This window comes from Argentina anserina, chromosome 2 (genome assembly GCF_933775445.1).
Source record: "Argentina anserina chromosome 2, drPotAnse1.1, whole genome shotgun sequence".
Lineage (NCBI taxonomy): Eukaryota > Viridiplantae > Streptophyta > Magnoliopsida > Rosales > Rosaceae > Argentina > Argentina anserina.
The window spans coordinates 6,074,787-6,087,650 of record NC_065873.1 but is presented as its reverse complement, the minus strand read 5'-3'; the positions used below and the strand labels follow the sequence as shown (position 1 = coordinate 6,087,650).

Genomic DNA, 12,864 nt, shown 5'->3' with positions numbered 1-12,864 from the left:
GCTTCTATTAGGCTTTCATAGTTTCTTTTATATTCTCTGATGATATACTTAGCAACTTAGCACTCTACTAGCCATCCTCCAACTGGAGCCTGGAGATTCTCTCTGAATTCTCAGAGAGCTGGCTGATAGACAAGAATTACTTGTGGTAACTGGTAAGAACATCCGAGTGTCGAAAAGATGTAACTGATGTAGTCGAATGTAGAGGTTAAACGTAATCCGATAATCTTATGGTAATACTTGCTGATTCTGTATGTGACATACAAAAAGAATTTACCTCATGAACCAGGCAGTGTGCACTTCTGTCTATCTCCACGATAATCTTATAGACCATTTAATACTTGTTGTCTCGGTATGTTTTAGGCTTTTAGCATTCACAAGTCACAACGGGGTTAACACCAGAGCTGACACCACAAGCATCACCGATATGTAAGCCTCTTGGAATTGGAAGCAAAATGATATTCAATGTGCCTCGGTGATGTGAATCTAGAAAATCTAAAGAAAAATAGTTCTCCAAATTTAGACCTCAGTCATAAGCAGCTGGAATTTTGTCGCCAAGTTCAACTACAACACAATCAGGAGTTTCAACGATATTTATGCTAGCTGCGATATTTGTCTTACAGAAGCATATAGCCATATAACATTGATGAGACAACGGGAGAAACCCTGGAAGAATTTTTATGTTGGAAGAGATGAATGAGCTTGAGAAGAACACATCAGAGTTTCACTCTTCATTCTAGGTTTCATGCATACGTTGATACTTGTACATGCTGGGATCATTTCCTGAGCAATGAGATCGTTCACAAGATATAGCTTTGCACACGAAACTGGAAAAACCAATTAAGCTCTATTTGATTTTTCTCGTTGTACATAAAAAACCCCGCAAACCGAATCAGTATGTCTTGTCTTTTGTTCCAGTTTTTTAAGACATATAATTGAAGAGGATGCTGCTTTTCTTTGGGTTCTTGCATAAATTCACAGCCCCTCATACAGATGTTTTTCCTTACTGGTTCATATAAAATCTCCAAGATAAGAGCATGAATGATGGTATACGACACGTTGCTCCATATGTCTGTAACTTTCATTAGAGATTTCATTTTCTCTCGATGAACCTTACGAGGGAGAAACCATTTGGGACCAAAGAATGGTTCTTAGATCCTCACCACGTGAAGGTTGTAATATGCATTTGCCTCTAGCTCCCTCTATTATTCAGGCACCGGCGAAAGGAAATCAAAATTTGGGACCTGCAAACAGAGATGGGGATCGATGAATATACAAACGTGATTACTACGAGCAATGATGAAGGCAAATGACCGAAAAAAGTTTGCTCAACCTTTCAATGAGAATATGAGATTCAAGGTTCCTGTATTAAAGATTGCTGCTGTTGTCGGAATGTAAAGATCTTGTCTGCTTTGACAGCCATGACTAACCCCGTATGCTGATAGTTTCTTAGCTGCAGAAGTAATAATGAAAACAGCACACGTTGTTATAGTCACAAAGGCAGTGAAATAACTATGATTACACTGGTGTAAGAGATGATGCTACTCCTTTGAGAGTTTCAGTCTAACTTGGTATTGCCATGATCTTTACTACCTGTACCGGTGAAAGCTCACCTATCTGATTGATGCTGGTGAGTGTGTGTATTACAAGTATTATGTGTAACCTCCCAATCTATCTTTGCGGATCCTCTAGACGAAACAAATCACATAGTAATTCAAGAAAACTCAAAATTTTCCCTCCAATATTTTTGTAGAGTATACTAGTAAATTCCCGATCTATCTTTGTGAATCCTCTAGACGAAACAATTCACAGAGTACTTCAAGAAAACTTAAAAATTTCCCTCCCATATTTCTGTAGAGATGAACTAGTCGCAGCATAATGTATTAAAGAGCTATACTTGCCTCATGAGGTGCAATCTGCGGAGTGTCCAAAAAAAATTCAAAGGACCAGGTGCTGAGCTGAAATACGTTTGGGAATACAATTAGTAAATTTTGTGAAAAGCATATAATGAAATTCATATCAAATGATACGTTTGGGAAAACAATTCATCTTCTGGCTTTACATATATTTTTGCCTCTTAATGATCACGACTCTGAAATTCAAATGATTAAAATTCGAATTCGAAGCTATGAAAAATTAAAATAATCACAAATATATTGAAATCATCTTACAACAACAGTTTATCAAAACTGAGTTCAAAGTATGACTCAGTCAACTTGAATAATACATCACCAATTTATACACACAAGTATTAAAACAATTGGAAATGTACTATTCACTCGATCATCACCAAAAGCTGAAGAGGAAAACCCTCAGAAAATCCTCCGTGTAAGCTCTCTGAGCCTGTTAATTCTCACCTGCAGGACCCTACACCATCGATTTGGTGCACCGGGATTGTAAACACAAATCCGGTAAGTTTTTCAACCCGTATGAGTAAACCGACATTAAAATATACATCACATACGAAAGAAATGTAATAAATAATATTTTTTTAACATTTGTACTCATGAAACCCGGGCAGGCCATCTGGTTACTCCTCTTGTCATACAACGGCAGACAGACTAGAGCTCTAACTGATCGTAACCAACACTCGGCCAAGGCTTGGTTCCCGATTTAAATGTCATCACCAAATCCGAAGACCAGAAAACATTTTAACAAGACTCAATGTTAAAACCACGTACCATATAACAATCTACGCATGTTTATGTACTAAAACCAAGCGACTCTTACACAAAACTATATAACAAGTCACACCAATACTCCATTATACCGGAATGTTCATTTTCTTCCCTTCCGGTCTCATCCGCCACAATTAATCAAAAACAATAAAATTGCATAATTAATAAAAACTGTAACGCATGTAATATAGCAAACGATATATATGTATTATATTTACCATTTTTGTACACATACACCACTCACTATATTATATCGGCGTCACAATTCACTCCATCTAGAGAAATCATTTCATTAATCTTAAATGCATCTTAACATAAATGAAAGTCACTGCCAAGGGTAGACTTGTCATAGTGAGGTTTAACCACCTTATTTTCTTGCGTGCAACTTCTACGACACTAAGAAAGATTCTCTCACTTGTTTCGTCGGTCACCTAGTGGCATAACAACGTGCTTCAAAAAACAACCCGCATAAAAGAAAACATAATAATAATAGTTACAGTTAAAACATTGTTCGCGAAACACTGTTCATGCATCACCCTAGACGGCCGTGTGTGGGGCTCACACGCCGCCCTCCGACAGCCGCGCGTGACTTCACATACAACCATCAAAACCAACCAATTTTCTTCCTACCACCATTCTAAAGCCTAATACCCACTCTATGCCGTTGTACCTCCTCCCACGCGCCGCTCTAGACGGCGACACACGCACCACAAACTTCAACAAATCACAAAACTTCCAACATCAAAAAGTAGATCACAAGGAGTAGGTCATAGCCATACCTGCAGTTAGCTCTAATCTGGCCGGAGATAGTCGGAAACGCCGTCGCAAGAAACCCGGATCAAGGTTGAAGATCAGAGGTGAAACAGCTCGATTCGAGCCCATCTGCCGGTGAATTAGCACTTAGAAGGAGGAGGAAGGACCTGCGACAACCGCCTCGTGCCCCAACCTCGCCGGCGACGTCGAGCTCGACGGAGCCGCAGCTGTGCGTCCTTAGGTGCGGCTGAAATGCGGCAGTGGGTGGGGTGCCACTACCACCGGTCGACGCGGCTCAGCCGTGCGGTTCCCACGACACCGGCGTTGTCGAACACGGCGGCCGGAGGAACGATATCGCCGGAGGAGAATGATCGGCTGAGATAGAGTCGGGGTCGGGGGAAAAAGCTGTGTTTTGGGTTTTTGATTTAGGAAAGTTAGGGTTTCTAAAAATGCCCTTTTATACTCTTTCCAAAATCGGAAAACCAAACTTATGTTGCTAACAACTTTCAAACACTATGTCTGATTAAGGAGTGCCGCATGTCTACGAACGCGTAACGACGAGCTCTACGACTTTCGTGAAGGAAGTTTTCAAAGATAAGCGATGGATTAAAAGTCAACTCTTGAGCCATTGAAAATATAACGTTTTTCAACTTTTAATTTCCGAAATCACTTTCATTTCGTAATGACCACAAACGAGAAAGTGTAAAATGTGAAATTACTCGAAATACTACGCCTAATAATTTACAAGAAATTATAAGAAATTAAACTCGAAAATTCGGATTATTACACATTCTACTTCCTTTTCTAGTTAGCATTGTTTTGTTGTATCTTGCATCACGGAAAATATAAATGAAAGGCATAGATGAGAATGAGGGAGAGTTCACTAAGCACATAAATGCTTGAATGGCTTATCTTGTAAAATTAGTGACTAGTATATAAAACTTAACCGAAAGGATTTCTTGAGCTCCTCTGTTGGCTCCCACAAGGGAAACAACAACTCTAAATCAAGAAGAGGAACATCTCCAGAAGATTGGAAGACAGAAAAAACTCATACTTCTTATTGTCAATCTAATAATTCTAACCTCATCTTCAGTAGCCCAAGAGACTTCGTTAAAGAGGCCTTCATAATGACGTGGCAAGAGCTGGATGTCACAGCCCCGAAATTTCGAATGATAAAAATTTAAATTCGAAACCATTAAAACTTTAAAATAATCACAAATATATTGAAACCATCTTACAGCAACAGTGTAGCAAAACTGAGTTGAAGTACGACTAAGTCGACTTGAATAATACATTACCAATTTATATACAAGAGGTGGGAAAACAACGGAAAGAATGTGGTCTCGAGCTCCTGTGTCGCCGGAGACGGAGGTACGAATCGATGACAGTGACCTCCGAGCTTGCTGCTCCGCACTCGGTGGTTTGCTTGTTGTGGGTCGTGGTTCGATTGAGTGGGAATGGAGAGGCGGAGAGAATGGGACTGGTGGCACTCCGATCGGCGACCGGACGGCTAAGTTCCGAGCCGGAGACGATTTCTGGCGAAAACAGGGGTCGGGGGTCGCGTTTTCGTCTGGTTTCACTTTTTTTTATTAATAATTTTAGGGTTTCCAAAAAGTCCTTTTATACCTTTCTAAAATCGGAAACTAAATTTCTGTTGCTAACAACTTCCACATGCGACATCCGATTAAGGCGTGCCACGTGTCTACAGACTCGTATCGACGAACTCTACGATTTTCGTGAAGAAAATTTTTAGAGATGAGCATTGGATTAAAAGTCAACTCTTTGAGTCTCTGGAAATATAACGTTTTCAACCTTTAATTTCCGAAATCACTTTCATTTCATAATGACAACAACGAGAAGGTGTAGAATATTAATTGACTCAAATTCCTAAGCATAATAATTTACGAAACATTACAAGAAATGAAACTCAAAAAATTCGGGTTATTACATTGGGGAGGTAAGTTTGTCACACGTTGAGAGACCAATAGACCAACATTATTTGCATGCTTACCCAATAGTGATCTCATGTCCTCTATTACATCCTTCCGAGAAACTTTCAACAGAAGCTTCTTAATCTCTATTTCTAGTCCTGTTAAGAACGAAAGAAGCTCCATCAGTCTATGTATAGCCAATAACTTACAAACCAACAGATAAATAGGAAAAGGATGTAACTAAATTACTGGAGCACGAAAGTATAGATTACTTGCCTTGTATCTCCCCAGGTTAAGGGTGGTAACAAGACCAAATATTCCATTATCTTCGTCATCCTCTATTTTAACAATAGACCCAATGGTCGTCTGTTCCAAAATATTAAGTCTACAAAACCACTCAAATCCCACTCTTCATTGTCGTCTGCAGCAAGGTCTTTACTCCATGAAAGTCATCGGCTTTTGGATCAAAGAACGCAAAATCTACTTGAACATTTCTCTATACAAATAGGAATTTAGGAATCAAAATCTCATAAAAATCCAAGTTTAAACGGAATGAATGAAAAAAAGAGAAATACTATATACTGAATTTCAGCCTTTCAACAAAGAACTGGTTAATGATATGGATAATAAATAGTTAGCACCAGAAGTATTTGCTTACATTAAACTCTTCATCTTCAGAAGATTCCAAACGTTCCTTCTTGGCTTTCAAATCGTTCTTTACTGATTTATCACCTGAAAAGTTAACATGCAGATATAATTATTATAAGAAACACTCATTTCAAACCAAATGGAGTCATTAGGATGGCAATCGTGCCTGGGGAGTTTGGTGGTGGTGATTTTTGAAGGACTTTTGCAGTATGCAGTTGACACTTGACAGTAGAGACAGAGGCAACCCTAGCAAGCGACGAGAAAATTGGGAAAAGGTCAATGGACGTGATTTCGGAAATCCTCGATGCCTTGTTGGCCTACGGGGCATCTTCACTTTTTAATGCTACCAAATCACTGAACAAGTTCAATACTATGTATCAGATGTCTATAGGTTTCTCATTTGATTTCAGATTGATAAATCCTTTTAGAAGCAGCTCGAATTGTTCTATATGTAATTTTTCCAGCTGCTTTCAGATTTTGTAATTTTGTCGCAAGTATCGTTCGAAAATGGGGAATAATGGTAAATGTCTTGATAATGAATATAATGAATATTCTTATGTTTATCTAAAAATGAATATTCTTATGTAGAATCATCAAAAGTATCTATGATGTTCGACTTTCTTTTCATTCTGTTCTAATTGAATTGTGTTTGTGGTATGTTTTTTTTTTTCAAACACATGACAAGTGTCTATGATGTACGCCAAAAATGATTTTTGTGCTACCTATATGCAAACAAATTACTTCTAACATTTGCAGAAGAAATAAAATATAACGAGCACAGCATAAACCCCTCAAATGCTCCAAGATCTTGAAGTTATTTGTTGGCTTTAATGGTGTACCCAATAAGACCTTAAACCCTTCAAGGCCTCTCCTTATAGGCCTCAACATTTCTGGTGATCTGGTGCAGGGTGTAAAAAGTAGAAAGGGCGTCTCCACGGAATCCATTACAGAGACAGGCTACCGTACTGGGCAGTATGTGGTACCCCTCTTTTTTTTCTCTTTTTTATTTAATCTTTGTAACCTGGACAACAGGTCATCAGGTTACCCAATAAATTTGTAACACATGACAATTTTTATTTTTATTTTTACAAATTGAACAACATATTTGTTGTCATATTAGTAAATTTGTCCAAAAACATATAATAGAGGTCATCAATATATTATTTACATCAAATTAGACAAAAATAATAATTTATTATCACAGTTATAGTAATTCTCAAAATTTATTGGTGGATCATGTAAATATAATAGTTAGAACATTTTTACACAATTGAGTACACTATTATATGAGTGAAGACACATAGACTTTTTTGTGTAAATATGAAAAATTATCACATTTAGTACACATTCGTCTTCAAATTTGTAAAATGAGTTACGAACATGTAAATATAGTCGTGACATTGTAATTACAACTTACATAACATTTATTACAAAAAATTGTATCAATTTTCCTCGTATTCATAATAGCGTAGTGAAAAATGTAATAATAAATAATACCACCCAATTACACAATTGAGCAATCTATTACATGAATAAGGATTCATGGACTGTTTTGTGTAAATATGAGAATTTACTACCTTTACAACACATTTATTTTCAAATTTGTAATATGAGTCATGAACATGTAAATATGGTCATGACCTTATAATTACAACTTATATTACATTTATTACAATTTTTTTTATCACTTGTCCTTGTATTCGTAATAATATTGTGAAAAATGTAATAACTTAGAATATCACTCAACTACACATTTGAGTACTCTATTACATGAATGATGACAAATCGACTCTTTTGTGCAAATGTAAAAATTTACGACCTTTACAACGCATTTGTCTTCAAATTTGTAAAATGAGTTAAGACCATATACTTAAGGTCGTGGCATTGTAATTACAATTTATATGACATGTATTACAAAAACTTTTATCGATTGTCATCGTATTCATAAAAATGATGTGAAAATGTAATAATTTTGTCAATAATGAAAATTACAAAGAGGATCACCCAATTACACAACCGAAAACTCTATTACATGAATGGAAATTTACTACCTTTGGTCCTTTACAACACGTTCATCTTCAGATTTGTAAAATAAGCATGAACATGTAAATATGGTCATGGTCTTGTAATTACAACTTATAGAACATTTATTATAAAATATCTTATCAATTGTCCTTATATACATTAAAAAAAAGTTGTAGAAAATGTAACAAATTTATCGACTACGAAGACTCTATCACAAAATTGTCGATGTTTACAACACCTTCGTTTTCAAATGTATCTATTAGGGTACTTCTCACCTAGAAGCATATATCTAATCTACTAACTAGGGTGCTTCTTGCCTAAGAGGATGCATTGTCTCTAGTATGGTACCTCTAGCTTATGATCACTTATCATCTCTACTAGGGTACTTCTTTAGTATGGTACTTCTCGCGTAAGAGCATACATGTATCATTTCTATAAGTGTACGTACTTCTTTCCTAGGTGGATTTATCGCTAAGAAGCATGTTATGTTCTCTACAAGAGTACTTCTCGGTTTTATGATATTAATTTAATGTCTCTCGCGTTTGATTTATGTCTTTTTAGGTATCATGATTAATTATTAACATATACACAAAATACATAACATTCTTAAATATATAAATGTTACGTGCTTTTAAACTTACACAAGTATATGAAGAGTTCTTGATATAAACAAAACAAAAAAATTTGATTCCCAAACAATTTGAACATTTACAAGAAGCTAGTACAAACTAAAGAAAAAAGGCTTTAAGACAAAATCAGAAGACAAATGGTTTATCATTTAAGGAGTGAGACGTTCCTTTCGCTTCACAATCCCAACAGACAATATGCCACCCAGAACTAGCTGTGAAACCACGTTAGCTCAAGTAATGCAATCTCCTCCAAGAAATTATTGATAGCTCACCTTAGCTGCTGATATTGGATACAGATAAGCCATGAAAAATGCAGAGCAAAAACTGCAATACAATCTTTCAAAAAGATGCAGAGGTGAATAAATTAGCACTCATGCTGAGTGGAATTAAAAAAATGAGCCACAGCTAGATCATTGTGCGAAACATATACAAGAGGAACCATTGCATACGTCGGGTTCACCCAACAACATCCCATGCATCATGTTTTAAGTGATTTATCAGTTCAGTGCCATAACCTTTTACTTGTTGATCAGCTGTGATTGCACAATAAGCTATATCTCCAAACCTTTGGCTGTAACCAAGAAAATAGTGTTAGTACCAATGAGACAGTGATATCTCCTACATAAAACGATAATTTCACTAATGCACAAGGTACAACATAGGACCGTACATATTGGGGAAGTGCCTAATCATTTACAAGGTCCAACCCTAGGGATTTCAGGAATATAAGCCCCAATACTTTAATCATGTAATAATATCAATACATTGTCGACATAGAACGTGATTTAGTAGAGCTCCCGGTTACCCAACTGAACATAGAGCCTAAAAATGCTCGAGAAAATTAGAAAAACAAAAAAGATACTAATTAATCACTGTAGGTTGTAAACTGTATATTGTATTGTGAAAGTAGTTCTGACAGCAGAATAAAACCAGGACATGTAAGAAATGATTTTACAGAGGTGATTTCGTAGTCCTTATGTAGATCTAGAATTGTTTATTTTGAGTATTTTCCTATACAGTACTTCTAAAAACCCTTTGAATTTAAGGATGTGAAAATAGATATACATGGTGATTCCATCTGATAACCATAACTGACTAATAGCTTTTGTCATCCGAAAGTGAAACCATAAACAAAACTTACAGGAGATATTAAAACTTTTCACAGATCGATGTAATGAGGTACTGAGCTAACAGAACTACCTATCCATAACCAGTCAAACAACTCCTTGGGCATGTTTGGCCAGGCCGGCTATGTTCTTTAATCAACCAACCTGAGAAAACCAATAGCATAAAAAAACCAGAGATTAAAATGAACATCAACACAGGTATACAACAAAAGTTCTTGCTTTCAGAGATTCTTATTCACCAAACACTTAACAAAAGTTGATCAGAGACAAATACGAGATCATATGATGATTAACCCCATCACTGGAAGCTTCCTCCTACCTAAAATCGAAGTTATACAACAAATTAGACAGTAATCCATAATGCTGAAATTCATAAACACAAAATGTCAATGAAAATGTACCTCTCTCTTTAGTAGCTCTTATCTAGCACTATGAGCTCCACTGGGTTGTATACTACCCTCCTTCACTAATATTCACGTCACCGATGGAGTAGGCTCCTCTACAACATCCGAATTCTCAATCTTAAACGTTAAATTCTCCATCTTCAGCTTCGTAGAGTCGTGGTCCAAGTCGTCGTCGTTGGTTGCTTCTTTATCAAATAGACAATTTATCACTCAATTCCAAACAAAACAAACCACAAAATTAAACAAAATCGGGTTACGACCTAACCTACACCACCACCGCTCCCGATCTACACGACTTATTAATACCAGTGTTTACCTTGCTCGTCAATGATATAACAAAAACCTTCTTCACTCCTCCAATAGCACAACCACCAACACCACTGCCGCACCAGAAAACTGTCGCTGCTGTCGCAGTTAGCTTACCTATTGTGAAATATGCCGATCGCGAAATGAACAGATCAAGACCAATGACCCGCTCCCAATAGAATCTCAACCCGCCGCCAATAGAATCTCAAACCTGCTAGCGAATACGACAACTAACGGTTTCGGTTCGGTGACCTTCGCGAAACTGAAATTGCCCAATCCCTGTTCTTCTTCGATTAAAATGAAATGATGAGAGCTATAGGAAGCTAACTCTGGCGTGGGGAGGAAGAAGACTTCTTCGAATAAGCCTCTGTGTCTCTATTGGATTTTTTTTTTTTTACAATTCGGTGACCAAGTCATCCGGTACCCGCTTCTCCTTGAATATTTGTGAGCATTGGATATTTTAACGATCCAACGGTGAGAAATATTTAGAAAACCCCAGTATACAGTACCCACCAGTACTGTAGAATTTTCCATCCATTACATCCTGGACCTTGAGGCCCTCGCAGTAGAGAAAACCATCCGAGGATTTGGAGAAGCAATGCTTAAACGGCACCGCTTAAGGAGGGTCTTGGGTTAGGGATTTGGAAGCGTTTTGGGAGAGGAAGGCTTTGAGAACGAAGGGCTTAAGGGAATGTTTGAAGGGTACAATGAGGTTTAGGGAAAATGGCTTCGGCCAAAAAACATTTTCTCAATTACAAGTTTACAATCATATTGAGTATATGAATTTCAAATAAACGGGAATCAGTCATTAAATATAAAAACTGAAGAATATTTGAACATCAAGGACAAGTTAGAAAACCCAACAAAAATTTATTTGCAATTTCAAATTCAATATATGGGAGTTCTTAAGTTTTTTATATGATTTACGAAGGGAAAAACTAGAAATTAATAGAAATAGTGGAAATGAATTAGAACAACAAAGGTATAGCAGATTAACAATACGTTAAGTAGGAGTATATTTTGTTTTGTTTGAAGTCCAATAGCTGGGTTTTTTTTTGCCACCACAAATATGGGTGGACTTGAGTCCACTCTCTCATGTACTTAGGTCCGCCCCTCAGAGGTAAGAAGATTATTATGAATGCAGTATCTAGAGTACAAGAGGTAGTGGGGGACAAATCTTGTAAGTTTGCTGGAGAGGGGGATCTATCCCACCCCATGGCGGTGGCGGCTGGCCTATTATAGCCGCAAGGAAGATATGAGTTTTCTCTCATGGAACTGCCAAGGTATGGGGAAGGACTTGGCAGTTTGCACTCTGCGAGAGATCACCATCTCGCTTAATCCTGATGTTATCTTCCTATCCGAAACCCATCAGCAAAGAGATTATATGGAGGATCTCAGAACTGACATGGGCTATCACCATTCTTTCTATGTGGATCTGATTTTTACTGCTGGGGGTTTGTGTTTATGGTGGAAATCTGATTTTCATTTTGATTTTATTACTCATTCTAAGTTTCATATTGATTCTATTCTATATGGTCCTGATTGTGAACAGGGAGTTGGTAGTTCTTGGCTTTATGGTCCTCCATATTTTGTGGATAAGTTGGAGTTCTGGGAGAAATGGGCAGATTATGCTACTCATAAAACTGGTTGTTGGCTACTCATTGGGGATCTTAACGAGGTTTAGTTTCTTCACGAACGAGAGGGTGGTAGTTACTGGTCTTCCTCTCGTTGTAATCATCTACAAACACTTGTTGAGGCCGATCAACTGATAGATATGGGTTTCAAGGGCCAAGTGTACACTTGGGCTCAAAAGGAAAATGGAGTTATCACGCTACAAGAGAGACTTGATCGATCTCTGGTTAATAAAGATTGGCTGCTTCTATGGCCGGACTCATCTCTCATGCATTTGACTCGTATTGGGTTAGATCATAACCCTTTACTTTTCAGCACAAAGCCTACTATTCGGAAGGGGAAGCCCACTTTCCGTTTTGTGTCCACATGGGTTGAGGAGATGGATGTTGAGCTCATTGTTAAAGATTGTTGAACTGATAATCCGGCCCTTTCAAACATGGCAAATTGGGTATTTAATCTAAAGAAGTGTACATCTTGTTTCTCTAGTTAGAGCAAAAAGAAATATCCCAAGTGTAACAGGGAACTCATTAAAGAATGCCTATTGGAAATGGATGAGATCCAAACTTGCAATCATACCACTAGCTCTAACTGACAATTGGAGCTTGAGTCATCTATTAATACTCTATGGATTAAGGAGGAGAAGTATTGGCAACAAAGATCTAGAATTCTATGGTTGCAATCTGGTGACTCCAACTCTAGGTTATATTCATCTTTCTACTATTCAGAGACGTCAG

General features: G+C 37.3%; 1 long non-coding RNA gene and 1 pseudogene across 3 annotated transcripts; both read right to left on the bottom strand.

The window, feature by feature from the left end:
* Positions 1-1,351: 1,351 nt before the first annotated feature.
* LOC126783852 (protein BCCIP homolog) lies at positions 1,352-6,335 on the bottom strand (annotated as a pseudogene).
* Positions 6,336-8,734: 2,399 nt separating this feature from the next.
* Positions 8,735-10,801, bottom strand: LOC126784641 (uncharacterized). Of its 3 annotated transcripts, XR_007670963.1 has the most exons (4): positions 10,509-10,801; positions 10,190-10,377; positions 9,862-10,107; positions 8,735-9,232 (listed from the first exon to the last, which is right to left on the bottom strand). It is a non-coding gene; the product is annotated as an uncharacterized LOC126784641 (long non-coding RNA). The 3 variants fall into 3 exon arrangements; XR_007670964.1 differs by having other exon boundaries at positions 9,803-10,107; positions 10,190-10,801; XR_007670962.1 differs by having other exon boundaries at positions 10,190-10,801.
* Positions 10,802-12,864: the final 2,063 nt, after the last annotated feature.